The sequence below is a fragment of the Mauremys mutica genome, chromosome 1, assembly GCF_020497125.1.
Source record: "Mauremys mutica isolate MM-2020 ecotype Southern chromosome 1, ASM2049712v1, whole genome shotgun sequence".
NCBI lineage: Eukaryota > Metazoa > Chordata > Testudines > Geoemydidae > Mauremys > Mauremys mutica.
In genome coordinates, this window is record NC_059072.1 from 351,534,744 (window position 1) to 351,550,183 (window position 15,440).

General features: G+C 52.2%; 1 protein-coding gene across 2 annotated transcripts in view; it reads right to left on the reverse strand.

Moving 5' to 3' along the window:
• The window catches only part of GDPD5 (glycerophosphodiester phosphodiesterase domain containing 5), a 329,762-nt gene extending 323,657 nt beyond the window's left edge, over positions 1–6,105 (reverse strand). For both annotated transcript variants that reach the window (XM_045021717.1, XR_006580516.1), the window contains exon 1: positions 5,849–6,105. The gene's annotated coding sequence lies outside the window, so the exon portion shown is untranslated. The remainder of the gene's footprint in view (positions 1–5,848) is intronic.
• Between the last annotated feature and the right edge of the window lie 9,335 nt (positions 6,106–15,440).

Here is a 15,440-nt window from a genome sequence, read left to right on the forward strand (position 1 = left end):
GAGTGTGTCAGTGATCGCACAGATTATATTAGAGTGCCTCATTGTAGCTCTTGGAAATTGGAACAGATAGAAAACCCATCTGGTTAATTTAAAAAGACAGACACTTTAGAAGCGGCCACTGCACCTAAAGGAAAATGTAGCCTCCACGTAAGTGCTGTTTATGCCTGATGTATATGTTCCTGAATTACATGAGGGAATGCAAGACCCACCTATCTAAAAGCAGCATTACAGAACCCTCTTGCACTGTGTATCACACTTGGGACCATAAAGAACAAGGTTACTTAAATTTCTGCTTTGATTTCTTGGAGGGGGTAGGGGGAGAGGATACGCTGTGGCACAGTTGTGATATTTATAAGTGCACGGTGCCAGTAGCACATGCCCAGAATTTAAGGTTTTGGAAGGGAAATAATAGCAATTTTTTTTTCTATTTTAAGTCATAGAGTTTGTTTCTAAAACGTGTTCCCCTACCTTGAAGGTCACACATTGCATCATCCTAACAGTAGAGTCTGAAAGTGAAACTGACCAGTTTAGCATCACCAGTCCTGAGCAACAAAATAGCAAATAGTACACAAATAGTACAAGTGGAGAAGAGTACAGTAGATCAGAGAGTTATTTCAGCTGAAATCACTTAGACCCCAATCAAGCAATCCTGCAGAACCCTGTGCCCCAATGGAAGCCCAATGGTGTAACTTGCAGGATCAGTGCCTTGAAGTGTAAATAATAGATGGGCTTTCATATAAGCCATGATTGCACAGAATCATTTCCAAGCAAGCACTTGCTATTTCTAAAAAAGAGAAGAGCTTTCAGTGAGGCTCTGCATGGCTGCAAGGGACTGGCGGCACAGAGCTCATTGCGGAATCGATGCCTAAATTTGTGGTCTGTCACCAGTACCACCTCCACAAAAACAGAGGGCAGGGCGGAGAGGATTGAGGGATCTTTTTTCCCCCTTCCTACATACACAATTTATATTAAAAAAAAAAAAAGATACCCTCATAGGCTTGATCCTGAAAAGCTGCCAAGCACCCTCAACTCCCATCAAATTCAATGAAACAAGGCAGGTGAGGCACACTTTCCTATCGAACCAACTACAGTTGGTGTGTGTGAGAGAGACAGACAGACTCAAGCTCTTGAGGTCTTACCAACAGAAGTTGGTCTAATAAGAAATATTATCTCACTCACCTTGTCTCTCTAATATCCTGGGACCAACATGGCTATGGCTACAATTGAGCATTTAGCACCCAAACTTCAGGTGCCCCCAAAGTTAAGCAAGAGATTATTTGCAGATTTTTCACATACACAAGAGAAGGGGAGGGTGGAAGATTCACCCTTACACAGAAGCATCCTTATACACAATGTAATTGAAATCTGAGCGGACAAAGCAGACAAAAATAAAGCAACCGCCAGGTACCTCTTCAATCGTGTATTGATTAAGTACAATGCATTCCAAGATAAACCGTAGTGTGGAAAGGTTTATGGTTGCCCCTCCAAAGCAATTCAAGAGTTTGAATATCTTCAGAAGAGCACATTTATCTTGAAAGTCTTTCTTGGAAGGAACATCAAAATATTTTAAACCAAATATTAAAGAGATGAGGTGGCTCGTGTTTTACAGTATCAAGCAACGATAGGATATTAGTCCCAAAAAAAAAAATCACAAGGCAGCTATTCAGAATGGGGGGGTGGGAGAGAACTGAGAGAAAGTGGCTTTAAAAAAGAACACAGCAAAACCAGATATCAATAGTTTTCTCCAGTCACTATTTAACACAATCTCCTGTTACTACAGACAGCCATTTAGAATTCCCTCACAAACCCTTCCCCCGCTTTACGGGCTGGGTACCATCCATGTGTACTTGGTACTGTTCAAAACAAATAGACAAGGACCCTGTCTGGAAGGGAGTGTGCTTGGAGCAGGGGACTGGAAACCAGATATGCTGGGTTCTATTTCTTGTGGTCTCTTAGTTCACAATGCGACCTTGAGAAGGTCAATGAATTTCAGTTCTGTCTCTTACCTCCCCTGTAAAAATGGAGGAGATTCTCTAATAGGCTTAATGTCAGCAAGATGAAAGGTGCTATGGAATAGGGTATTAGCATTTTAAATGAACTGGCTGGTTTGTGTAGCACTGTCCTCTTCGGACCAGAATCAAAGAGATCGATTTTGGGCATAGCCCCTATACCGTTAACCTCTGCTGAGGTTTTCCTGTTACTCCTCTGCTTTTGAAGCAGGAGAATCAGAGTTCTACCCTTGCAGATATCAGGTAATTTAGTGTGGCTGTGGCAAGCAATATAGTGACAGCATTGAAATCCCAAGTGACCACAGATTTGTTACATCATTAACAAATGATGGATTGTTCCTGCCAGCTAGCCTTAGTTTTAAAGCTACGGTATATACATACATAACCAACGAAGCATTGGTTTGGAAAAATAAGAGTGCCCACAAAGAGTTACATGGACATTGTAAATCAATGCAGAGAAAGGAAGAGCCATGTACTTGTTTTAGAGCTGAAATATAGTATCATAGCAGAGCCTCTTGAAGGAGTAATATGAGCAGCGTCTGACAAGCCTCTAATAAATCTTCTCAGTTAGTTAATCACACTATCTTTTGGATAATGAGTTACAAAAAAAGGGCTAGTTATTAAATCCCTTTTGGAGGGGATAATGGTTTCACTAACTATATTTCGCATCAAATTGAATTCCAATCCACACCTTGCACAGACATGCTATGCTGGACATCAACTGTTGGAGAGAAAGATAAGATTTTTGAGGGCGGGGGTGGAGGGGCAGATAAAGATTGATAAAGGAATCATTCAGAGTCGGGTTAACATCCCCAGCAGGTGCATCTACTGCATAAAAAGCCACACTTCAAGCAGCAATGAACACCTACCTGACAGAACAAGACACTTGCTAACGGGAATATCGCCTTGTTCAGTGTTACCCTGAAAGTCAAGATAATGATGGGATAACCAAATCCAGACAATAGTACAAGTTAGAAAAAAAACTAGGGCAATTCTAACACAGTTATTTATAGAGGATGGTAAATATGCATGGCACTTTATAAAAAGTGAAAGAAACAAATAATCCTTGGCCCACAGAGCAGATGCAAGATACCGCCAGGGCCAGGGCCAGCTCCAGGGGTTTTGCTGCCCCAAGCAGCAAAAAAAAAAAAAAAAAAGCCGCAATCGCTATCTGTGGCAATTCAGCGGGAGGTCCTTCGCTCCGAATGGGAGTGAGGAACCCTCCGCCGAATTGCCACCAAATAGCTGGACGTGCCGCCCCTCTCCGGAGTGGCCGCCCCAAGCACCTGCTTGTTAAGCTGGTGCCTGGAGCCAGCCCTGGATACCGCATCTAATCGTAGTCTTCCTGGTCCAAAGAAAGAATTTCCCATATAAATGAAACTAACTTCAAAGCTTTTAAAAGAGCTAGCTGCTGAAATCGACAAACAGACACCAAATAAAATGTATTGGCCCAGAATTCATTTAATTTGTGCTTCTGCAGTGAATGGCAGTGGACAAATCCTTGTCATTTTGCTTCTTTACACGCAAAGAACCTTTTCTTTTAAAGAAGTGTTTTGCACAGCTTGAAGGAGACACCCACTTTAAAATTAACTACCTTACAACTGATCTGATATGCACATTTAAGAAGTGGCTTCTGATTTATAAAGAGACTTTTTACAGTTGAATTACTACTGTTTGATTACCAGTTTGAAGCAAACTTCAAGGCTTGACAGTGCAAGTGAAAAACATGATAAAAATAACAACCTCTTCCCAAATTGTGGAACAACCACAAGGAAAGTGGGTAATGACTAGATGGTGTGTTAATGGATTGTGTTGTGTATGAACCCATGACCAATATACCCAGCAATTCAAATGGAAGGCAACTCAATATACACCAAATCAGCCAATGACTAGACACTCTAGATGCTAATTGGTAGGTATGCTATCTACAGACCAGTAATTTAGGTAGTGGTGAATCTAAACCACAAAGCAAGGTAGAACCATTATACTTATTCTAATAAAGACACAGTGTTTAATCTTATCCCTAACAGGTCTTTAAAATACAACAGCCCTATTTGCAGGTTTTTTGGATGCAGTACTGTCTACATGGTCTGAAGTGTGACCACACTAGTCTAACCATGTAAAGGCATGGTGGAACTTTCTAACCTAGACAAGCCATTATAGAGAACTATTCTGTGAGCTCCCATTATTCCTTTGTAGAGCTATCAATCAAAAGCCAGTACAAACAGAATCAGAACTAATCTTTAAAGTTTCACACACACAGCATCTTACTGCCCAACAGTGTGCACCTTTCGAAGCATTTCAGATTACATCCATACTTCCTTTCCTCCTCTTCCCCACCAGAAAAAACTCACAAGCAGGCAGGATATGTAGGAGTGATTACAAATCAAGTTATTTGCTCTATGATTCCTTTTCTCCTAAAGATAGGAAGTGTTGCAAAAATCTGAAGAGGACAGATTTCCAGGATTGAAAAATCCTGCTTTGCCATCTGGCCCAAGACATCTAAATCTCTGTAGTTTTAATGCCAGAAAGTGCTAAGGCAAAGACTTGTCAGTGCCTGGAAGTCTATTCACCAAGAAGTACAGAGGAATTGCAGAGGGTAGGGGAGAGCAGGGGGTGTAAATAAAACAAATATTCGCCAACTATGTATCATTCGTTCATTCCCAAGCCCCTTCTTTCATTCTTGCTTCACTCCCATTCAGAATTTCCTCCTTTTCTGGTGCTTTCTTTGCAAAGGCAGCAAAAGGCCATAGATTCCCCTGCACATTCCCCCCCCCCCCCCGCAATATAAATAAAGAATAAAGGAGTTTTAATAAAAACAAAGCTAACCCCCTGGAAGGTGTCACCAGGCAGAGACATGCTGTCAGACTTATTAAGACACTAGGGGAGGTTTCTAATTGTCTGCATTGACCCAGGGTGTTCCTCCTGACTAAACTAATGAGGCTGCATTAATCTACCTCAGGCTCCGGGATTTTGCTGGCTCAGGATTGCGAGACATGAGATAACCCCCTCTCCTGAAAAATACCACACACGGCTCTGGAGGGTGCCAGGGCAGTGCAGATGCTGTCATCCCGAGAGCAGTGTTGATGTGAATACACACCTACCTAACACGTCGTTAAAAACAAAGCCGGATGCAACCCAGATGAAATGTAATGATCACAATCTGCTGCCTTACATACCCCGGCACCTGTGAGAGCCATCCTATAACCCCAAGCCGGGTGCCCTCTCTCCTGTTGTGCCTCTGGCATCCATCCCCGTTAGGACTGACACAAGCCACTCGCGATTCAGCGTGAAGCCCCTCGTGCCCAGCCCCTCCATAGCAGCCCGCGTGGACAGGAGACACCGCCCCAAACTTTGGAACGGCAGAGGGAGGGCGACTGTCGGGCCAGGGGCTCCCCATCCCACCCCCACCCCTCTCCATGGGATCCTACCTGACCTCCCAATCCCCAGGGCTGCTCTGCTAAGCCCGCTGCCGGCCAGCGGGGCTTGCAGCCCATCTGGCTGGTCCCTGGTTCAGGGGAGGTGCACGAACACCCGCCCAGGGGTGAGCGCCCCATCCAGGGGAGACTCCTCTGGAAACACCCCAGCCCCAGGGGAATCTCTCCGGTCCCTTCCTGCCCCAACCCAGCTCCCCAGAGAGCGGCCGGGGTCGGGGAGAGGACGCGGGGGAGGGAGAGAGAGACACACACACACGCCCGGTGTTTCCACGCCCGCCCTCCCAGCCGCTGGGAAAGGGGGTCACACGCCCAGATGCGTCCCCCGCGGCTTGGCAGAGGCGTGGGGGGAAGCAGGGTCCCCCATCGCCCCCCGACACCGCGGGCGGGCGGGCTCCCCCTTACCTGGGGAAGCCACCAGCTCCGAGCCACTCCCGGCAACTTCCAGCGCCCGGTCCCCGGGGCTGCCCTCGGAGCCGTGCAACGCGGGGAACCTGCCGCTTCCTCCCCGGCGCCGGGGCGCTGCGATCGGCGCCGCTCCAGGAGGGGGGCGCGGGGCCGGAGCCGCGGCAGAGCCCGCGGGAGGAGGAGGCGCCCTGCAGCCGGCAGGCTCCGCTCGCTCAGCGCCTCCGCTGCCCGCGCAGCCTCCCCGATGTCATCCCTCGGCCGGGAGCTGCGGAGTAAAGCGGCGAGCGCAGCGCGGGGGGAACGAAACCGGCTAACTCCGCCCCCGGCTGAACCAGGCAGGGCAGGAGGCGGGGCGGCCCTGGCGGCACCCAGCCCCGGCGGGAACCCGGGCGGGGAAGGTCACAGCCTGGGCTGTACACCCCACCCGGGAACCCGGGCAGGAAAGGGTCACAGCCTGGCATACACCCTGTCCCTACTGAATTCAGGCAGGAAAGGGTTATGGCCTGTACCTAAGAAAAACTAACTCAAACCCTGCTAAAAGTGCAGGTAGCTAATCTGTAACCACCAGGCATTCTGATCCCCCTGACCCTCATTCCCCCACCTTCAGTAAGCTGTTAGGCTCACTCGAGTCACCTTGTCTTACATTAGACCCTGATATTGCAAGCATTTAAGAACCTATGTAACTACTCATGGAGCAGCCCCATAGACTTCAGTGGGAGGAGTCATGTAGGTAAAGTTACACAAATCTAAGTGTTTTTAGGTGTGGGGGCCTCAGATTGTAAGCAGGTTGGGACAGGGACCGTCTCTTGCCATGTGTTTGTATGGTGCTGCTCAGGACGATGAGGCCCTGATCCTGACTGGGCCCCTGCATGCTAAACAAAGAGGATAAAGCCATGGTATGACACTCTGCTGCCAGTTCACTGTCAGAGCCAAAACAGAGTCTTAGACAAACACAAAACTTGATTTCACTGAAATAGGAAGAGCAGACTGATAACAAGGTAGCCATTGTCACACTTTTCGAAAATAGCTCCAAGACAATTCAAGAAGCTGCATCCTAACTAGATAAATACATATATGCATCTCTCCCTCTATTCCAAAGAGAAAATTGAAATAGATAAAGCAAAACGTACAGAATGAGACAACAGCCAACACCATAATAAAGCAGAAAAGACAGAGACGATAAATGCAAACAACAAAAGAATATGATTATAGGCAGAATGGTTAACACTGACTATAATTAAAATGGCATAACACGTTCCATAACAGCAATTGCCAATTTCAGACATTCAAGAATCATGAGTCAAGCTCCAAAAAATCATGGCATTAGTTTAAAAAAAACCCAAATGATATATATTTTTTAAATTCATTATTTTTATTTCTTTTTCGATTTCCAAAGCTTAGGGTGCACTGGGATCACATTTTCAAACTTTTCTCTGCAACCAAGAGGAATGGAAACAGGTTTTTTTGTTTGTTTTGTTTGTTTTTTGTTTTAAATGAAAACTGAGATTCTGACTTGTCTGACTATTATGTAGTCCTGCCTTGAGTGAAAGGGACTGGACTAGATGACCTGTGGAGGTTTCTCCCAGTGCTACACTTCTATGATTCTATGATTCTCCTCTAATCATGTGGATCCAGGAGCTGGGACTTTAAGAAAACAAATTGTGAGGAGTTGGCACATTAGGAGAAAATATTTTGTTTTGCCCATGTTAGAAAAATTCTTCTAAGTGTTTTGTTGAGAAGCTCTAGTGCCTTCATGCTTTGATCTAAGGAGCATCACCAACCTTCCCACCTTCAGCTCCAAGTGCAAGCTGCATGTCTTTGACCTTGCCTTCTCTAACATAAATATATAGCAACATGTATATTAAAAAAAACCCACCCTATCAAAATGCAGCGCTCCACTGTGCACACTTCTCCCCCAGGGGAGAGGATGAGAGAACAATGTGACAGGTGTTAGTCACATTGCATAATGCACTACTGGAAGAGCTCCCATACTATGGTGATGAACACAATATACCAACCAATATAGAATAGACTTGAAATTTGATGGCGATTGCCCTAGTGTTAAGGATGTGTGCTTTTTGCTGTCTCTGTGAAAATTCACCTAAGTTTGAAAAAGTTTATAAACTAGAGGTGAACTAATCTCAGTTCACACATGGTCTATACAGGGCCGGCTCCAGACCCCAGCGCGCCAAGCGCGCGCTTGGAGCGGCATTTTGCCGGCAGGGCGGCAGGCGGCTCCGGCGGACCTTCCGCAGTCATGCCTGCGGGAGGTCCACCAGAGCCGCGGGACCAACGGACCTCCTGCAGGCATGACTGCGGAAGCTCCGCCGGAGCCGCCTGCCGCCCTCCCAGCGCACCCTCCACAGGCACGTCTGCAAGAGGTCCCCCGGAGCCGCGGGACCAGCAGCGCACCCCCTGTGGCATGCCGCCATGCTTGGGGCGGCCAAATTCCTAGAGCCGCCCTTGGGTCTGTAGAAACTTCTTGGAGTTCGGCTGGTACAGATTCTGTCTGCACTGAGCATGCTCCAGCCCAGGGCTTTAGAAGCTGAACAGGTCTTTTCCAGCAATAGCTCCTTCCAGCTCCAAGGGGTCCCCTAGGCACAAGAACTGAGAGCAGGGAGACTCTCTGACCTGTGCTCTCAGTGCTCCTGCTGCTGAAGCCCAGGTAGCCTGTGGAAGAAGAAGGAGGCACCTGACAGGAGTGCAAAGAGCTGAAAGCCAGGCCTTTGTGGAGGTGGAGTTGCAGTAACCAGAGGGGGAGGGACAGCAGAGGGGCTGCACAGAAGAGGGACAGGAGCTACAGGATGGAGGAGACCTGGATAGGAGCAGAAGGCGACAGAGACCGGTTGGGGATACAGTGGGTCTTCAGAACCTGGAACTGAACCCAGGAGTCCTGGCTTTCCTCTGCTGTCAGTAAGTAGCTGTGAGACCCAACAGTAATGTGTCATATCCCCCCCTACCAGCTGGTCCACATAGAGGATAACAACCTTCTACTGCTATTAGTTATTCTATTAGGTCTAATGACAGAGGACTCTGTTGTGGATGTAAATGTCAGAACCTTGCTGATGACCCAAGCTGGAGTTCAATATGGTTCCACATGATAAAAGACGGTTACTCACCGTTGTAACTGTTGTTCTTTGAGATGTGTTGCTCCTATCCATTCCAGTTAGGTGCGCGCGCCGCGTGTGCACGGCTCCTCAGAACATTTTTACCCTAGCAACTCCGGCGGGCCGGCTGGGTGCCCCCTGGAGTGGCGCCGCTATAGCGCTGGATATATACCCCAGCCGGCCCGTCCGCTCCTCAGTTCCTTCTTGCCGGCTACTCCGACAGTGGGGAAGGAGGGCGGGTCTGGAATGGATAGGAGCAACACATCTCGAAGAACAACAGTTACAACGGTGAGTAACCGTCTTTTCTTCTTCGAGTGATTGCTCCTATGCATTCCAGTTAGGTGATTCCCAAGCCTTACCTAGGCGGTGGGGTCGGAGTGAGACGTGGCAGAGTGTAAGACTGCTGAGCCGAAGGCTGCATCATCTCTGGATTGCTGCACCAACGCATAGTGGGAAGCGAAGGTGTGGACAGAAGACCAGGTGGCCGCTCTACAGATGTCCTGGATGGGAACATGGGCGAGGAAGGTGGCAGACGAGGCTTGCGCTCTCGTAGAGTGAGCAGTGAGGCGGGATGCTGGCACGCGAGCAAGCTCGTAGCATGTCCGGATACATGCCGTCACCCAGGTGGAAATCCGCTGAGAGGAGACCGGCTCGCCTTTCATGCGATCAGCAACCGCTACAAACAGCTGGGGCGAACGCCGGAAGGGCTTCGTCCGCTCGATATAAAAAGCGAGGGCCCTGCGGACGTCCAGGGTGTGAAGCTGTTGCTCACGAGGTGAGGCGTGCGGCTTCGGGAAGAAGACCGGAAGGAAGATTTCCTGGTTGAGGTGGAAGGCCGACACCACCTTAGGGAGGAAGGCCGGGTGTGGTCGAAGCTGCACCTTGTCTCCGTGGAAGACGGTATATGGTGGACCCACCATTAGGGCACGGAGCTCAGAAACTCGTCTTCCCGACGTTATAGCGACGAGAAAAGCCATTTTCCAGGAGAGATAGAGTAGGGAGCACGTGGCCAGGAGCTCGAAGGGTGCTCCCATAAGCTTGGCCAGAACGAGGTTTAAATCCCAGGCCGGGGTAGGACGTCGTATCGGCGGGTACAAGCGGTCCAGGCCCTTAAGGAAGCGGGAAACCATCTGGTTGGAAAAGATGGACCGGCCTCCTATGGATGGACGAAAGGCGGACAGGTGTACCTTCAAGGAGGAGACCGCGAGTCCTTGTCCCTTAAGGTACCAGAGGTAGTCCAGGATTGTAGGGATAGGGACTAGGAAGGGATTAAGGCCACGCTGATCGCACCAGAGCGCGAAACGCTTCCATTTGGCGAGGTAGGTGGAGCGAGTGGAAGGCTTTCTGCTTTCAAGCAGGACTTGCTGCACCGCCGCCGAACAGTCCCGCTCCGTGTGGGTCAACCACGTAGGAACCAAGCTGTAAGATGGAGGGACTGTAGGTCCGGGTGGCGGAGTCTGCCAAAGTCCTGCGTGATGAGATCCGGCCATAACGGAAGGGGAATGGGATCCCGAACAGAGAGCTTGAGCAGCAGGGTGTACCAGTGCTGCCTCGGCCAGGCCGGAGCGACGAGTATTAGGCGGGCCCTGTCCCTCCGGAGCTTGAGTAGCACCCAGTGTATGAGCGGGAACGGAGGGAAGGCGTAGAGGAGGTGATCCATCCAGGAGCAGAGGAATGCGTCCGACAGGGAGCCCGGGGAGCGACCTTGGTAGGAACAAAACCGGTGGCACTTCCTGTTCTCCTTGGAGGCAAACAGGTCTATCTGGGGAAACCCCTGTGACGTTATTGATATAAATGGGAACCATATAGAACATGGGTTGCAACCAAGGTCCTGTGGTGGCACCAAATCCTAAGTAAAGGGGGTCATATAAGGTGTCTAAGACCAGGTTCTGGGTTGCTGGTTATGATTATGCTGTCTGTATGTCTGTGTATCATTTTGTAGTTTAAGTATAAGTATTGGCTCTATACTGTCTATATTTTATATTATGCTCTGCCTCTGGGAAGTGTCCCAGACAAAGCTGATGTTAGCCCGGCATAGCTGGCTTGATGGCCCATTAAAGGGCCATCAGCTACACAATTGACCCATGGAGAGAAGGCAGACACGCCTTGTGACTCAGCAAAGTATGCAGGGACTGGCCCATGTGACTCCAAACTCCATATTTTTGCTGTAAGTTTCCACCGTGAGGACAAAGGGATTCTTACACCTGGAAAAGTCTATATAAGGCTGATGCATCATCTCCATCTTGTCTTCAATCCTGCTTCTGACCTCTGGAGGGACTTTGCTACAAACTGAAGCTTTACACAAGGGACTGAACGACCCATCCCAGTGGGGGATGTATTCCAGAGACTCAATTTGAACCTGCAGTTTACTCCAGCACTGCTGCAAGCCTGAACTAAGAACTTTGCCATTACTGTATGTAATTGATTCCATTTAACCAATTCTACCTCTCATTTCCACCTTTTTCCCTTTGTAAATAAACCTTTAGATTTTAGATTCTAAAGGATTGGCAACAGCGTGATTTGTGGGTAAGATCTGATGTGTATATTGACCTGGGTCTGGGGCTTGGTCCTTTGGGATCGAGGGAACCTTTTTCTTTTATTGGGGTGTTGGTTTTCATAACCATTCATCCCCAGGACGAGTGCACTGGTGGTGATGCTGGGAGACTGGAGTGTCTAAGGAAATTGCTTGTGTGACTTGTGGTTAGCCAGTGGGGTGAGACCAAAGTCCTTTTTGTCTGGCTGGTTTGGTTTGCCTTAGAGGTGGAAAAACCCCAGCCTAGGGCTGTGACTGCCCAGTTTGAGCAATTGGTCCTGATTTGGCACTCTCAGTTGGGTCCCGCCAGATCGCTCCGTTACAACCCCCACCTCCGGAAAATTGTGAGCACCACATCCGGACGAAGGGACCACTCATGGGAGAGGAACGACCTGCTGAGATGGTCCGCTAGCGTGTTCTGCACTCCTGGAAGAAAGGACGCTGACAGGTGAATCGAGTGGGTTACACAGAAGTCCCACAGGTGCATCGCCTCCGTGCAAAGTAGGGAGGAGTGGGCTCCGCCCTGCTTGTTCACATAGAACATCACCATCGTGTTGTCCGTGAACACCTCCACACAGCGCCCTTGCAGATGGGCGCGGAAGGTGTGACATGCCAAGCGGATTGCTCGCAGCTCCCGGACGCTGATGTGGAGGGAGAGCTCTTGGGGCGACCAAAGGCCCTGGGTGTGGAGGTCGCCCAGGTGAGCCCCCCATCCCAATGCCAAGGCATCCGGGTCAGGGTGACGGATGGGCGAGGAGGGCGGAACGGGACTCCTGCACACACGACCTCTGGGTCCAGCCACCAGCTGAGCGAACCGAGAATTGGCTTTGTGACCGTGACTACCATGTCCAGAGGGTCGCGGTGCGGACGGCACACCGACGCCAGCCAAGATTGAAATGGGCGAAGGTGCAGCCTGGCGTACACGGTCACGAACGTGCAGGACGCCATGTGGCCCAGGAGGCGTAGGCAGGACCGAACCATTGTCGTGGGAAAGGTGTGCAGGTCCCGGATGATGGAGACCATCGTCTGGTGCCGAGGTCGAGGGAGGCAGGCCCTGGCCAAACAGGAGTCTAGGACTGCTCCCATGAACTCCACTCGTTGTGATGGAGCTAAAGTGGACTTCTCGGCATTGATGAGAAGGCCCAGGAAGTGAAACAGGGTCAGTATCTCGGCCTTTTGATCTGCTACCAGCTGTCAGGATGGCCCGCGAATCAGCCAGTCGTCGAGATACGGGTAGACGTGTATGCGACGACGGCGGAGGGCCAGGGCCGCCCAGAGAATTCCGGGGGCCCGGGGTCTTCGGCGGCGGGGGGCCCTTCCGTTCCGGGACCTGCCGCCAAAGTGCCCCGAAGACCCGCGGCGGAGCCCCCCGCCGCCGAATTACCGCCGAAGCGGGACCGCCGCCGAAGCGCAGCCCGGTCTTCGGCGGTAATTCGGTGGCGGGGGGGTCCCCGCCGCGGGCCTTCCGGGCACTTAGGCGGCGGGTCCCGGAACAGAAGGGGCCCCACGCTGCCGAAGACCGGGCTGCGCTTCGGCGGCGGCGGCGGCGGCGGGTCCCGCTCCCCCCCGGTCCCGGCCCGGCCCCCGGCGGGTCCCGCTCCTCCCCCCGCCCCCGGTCCCACCCCGGCCCCCGGCCCCGTCCCCGTCCCGGCCCCAGCCTCTTACCGAGCACGTCTCTGGCGGGGCCTGAGCTCCGTCCCGCTCAGAGCCGCGTGGTGAGCGGGGCGGGGCTGGGAGCTCCATGCCGAGCGGAGGCAGCTGCCCCGCCCCCTCCCCACGGCGCTCTGAGCAGGGCGGGGCTCAGGCCCCGTTGGAGCTCCCAGCCCCGCCCCCTCACAACGCGTCTCTGAGCAGGACGGAGCTCAGGCCCCGCCAGAGACGTGCTCGGTAAGAGGCTGGGGCGGGGGTGGGGGCGGGACCGTCTCTGAGCGGGGCGGGGCTCAGGGGCCCCGCCGGAGACGCTGAGGCTCCAGGAGAGGGGCGGAGGCGGGAGCCTCCGCTCTTCTCTTGGGGGCCCCTGCGGAGCCCGGGGCCCGGGGCAAATTGCTCCCCTTGCCCCCCCCTCTGGGCGGCCCTGCGGAGGGCTGCGGCAACCACTGCCATGCACTTGGTAAAGATCCTCGGCGCAGTGGAAAGGCCGAAGGGTAGCACCGCAAACTGGTAGTGCGCGGTGTTGACCACGAAGCGCAGGTAGCGTCGATGAGGAGGGTAAATCGCGATATGGAAGTACGCGTCCTTCATATCAAGGGTGGCAAACCAGTCTCCCGGATCCAGGGAGGGAATGATGGTCCCCAGGGTGACCATGCGAAATCTGAGCTTGAGCAGGTAGCTGTTGAGCTCCCGGAGGTCTAGTATAGATCGTAGACCTCCCTTCGCCTTGGGGATGAGAAAATATCGGGAATAAAATCCCCTGCCCCGCATGTCGTGTGGCACCTCCTCTATGGCACCCAAGCTCAACAGAGTCTCGACCTCTTGCAAGAGGAAATGCTCGTGAGAGGGGTCCCTGAAGAGGGACGGGGAAGGTGGGTGGGAAGGAGGGGGCGAAACAAACTGAAGGCGGTAACCATGCTGGATTGTACGAAGTACCCAGTTGTCCGTTGTTATTTGGGACCACGCTGGGAGGAAGTGGGAAAGGCGGTTGCAAAATAAGGAGGAAGGATCCGGTAAAGAGTCTGATGGGACGCCCTCAGGCGTCCCATCAAAATGCCTGCTTGGGCCCTTGAGGGGCCTTGGAAGGCTCCTGGGCTTGGTTGCGCCTGTTGCCCGACAGTCTACGGCGGTTTAGGCTGCCTCTGCGGCTGTTATAAGGCCGTGACCGGGCCTGGGTAAATGGTCAGTATGGCTGCTGCCGGAACGACCTCCGCTGGGTAGCCGGTGTGTGCATACCCAAGGTGCGAATGGCGATTCGACCATCTTTGAGGGTCTGAATCCTGGAGTCCGTTTTCTCCGAAAAGAGGCCTTGAGTGTCGAAGGGGAGGTCTTGCAGGGTGTACTGCACCTCGGGCGGCAAGGTGGAGGACTGCAGCCAGGAGATGCGCCTCATGGTTACTCCCGAGGCCAGGGTTCTGGATCCTGAGTCCGCCAAGTCCAGAGCAGCCTGGATGGAGGACCGGGAGGCTTTCCTGCCCTCCTCAAGGAGGGCCGAGAACTCCTGTCGGGAGGCTGTTGGGATCAGCTCCGAAAACTTAGACAGGGACACCAAAATATCAAAGGTGTAGCGAGCGAGGAGAGCCATCTGGTTGGCAATCCGGAGCTGGAGACCCCCTGCCGAATAGACCTTCCGGCCCAACAGATCCATGCGCCGAGCGTCTTTAGATTTTGGCGCCAGAGCTGGTTGCCCATGTCTCTCCCAGTCATTGACGGACTGCACCACGAGGGAGTCCGGAGTCGGGTGCGTATATAAGTACTCGTAGCCGGTGGGAGGAACCGAGTACTTGCGTTCGACTCCGCGAGCAGTGGGAGGGACGGACGCCGGTGACTGCCAGATGGTAGTGGCATTCTTTTGTATAGTGCGGATGAACGGGAGGGCCACCCGCAGTGGGGCCTCAGCTCCAATCACATTGGTCACCGGGTCGTCATCCTCAGCGACCTCCGCCACGGGGAGGTCAATAGCCTTCGCTACCCGGCGAAAAAGGTCCTGGTGGGCCCGCAAGTCAATTGGAGGGGGATCCACCGTAGAAGCCCCTGCCACCGCCTCGTCCGGCGACGAAGACGAGGACAGACCCTGGACCACGGCCTCTGGAGGTGGGTCTTCCAGGGGGTGGGAAGCCGATTCGGCCACAGCATGCTCCACCGTAACAGGTGGCAGTGGGGCCTCACCCGGTGGTGATGGGGGAGGCCTGCTAACCGTGGCTTCCGGCATCCTGCTTTCGGAGCCCACGGGGAAGGGGAACCCTTGAGCCTGGTGGTAGGCCCAGGGGGCCCAAAAGCCCCACTGCTGTGGTCCGTG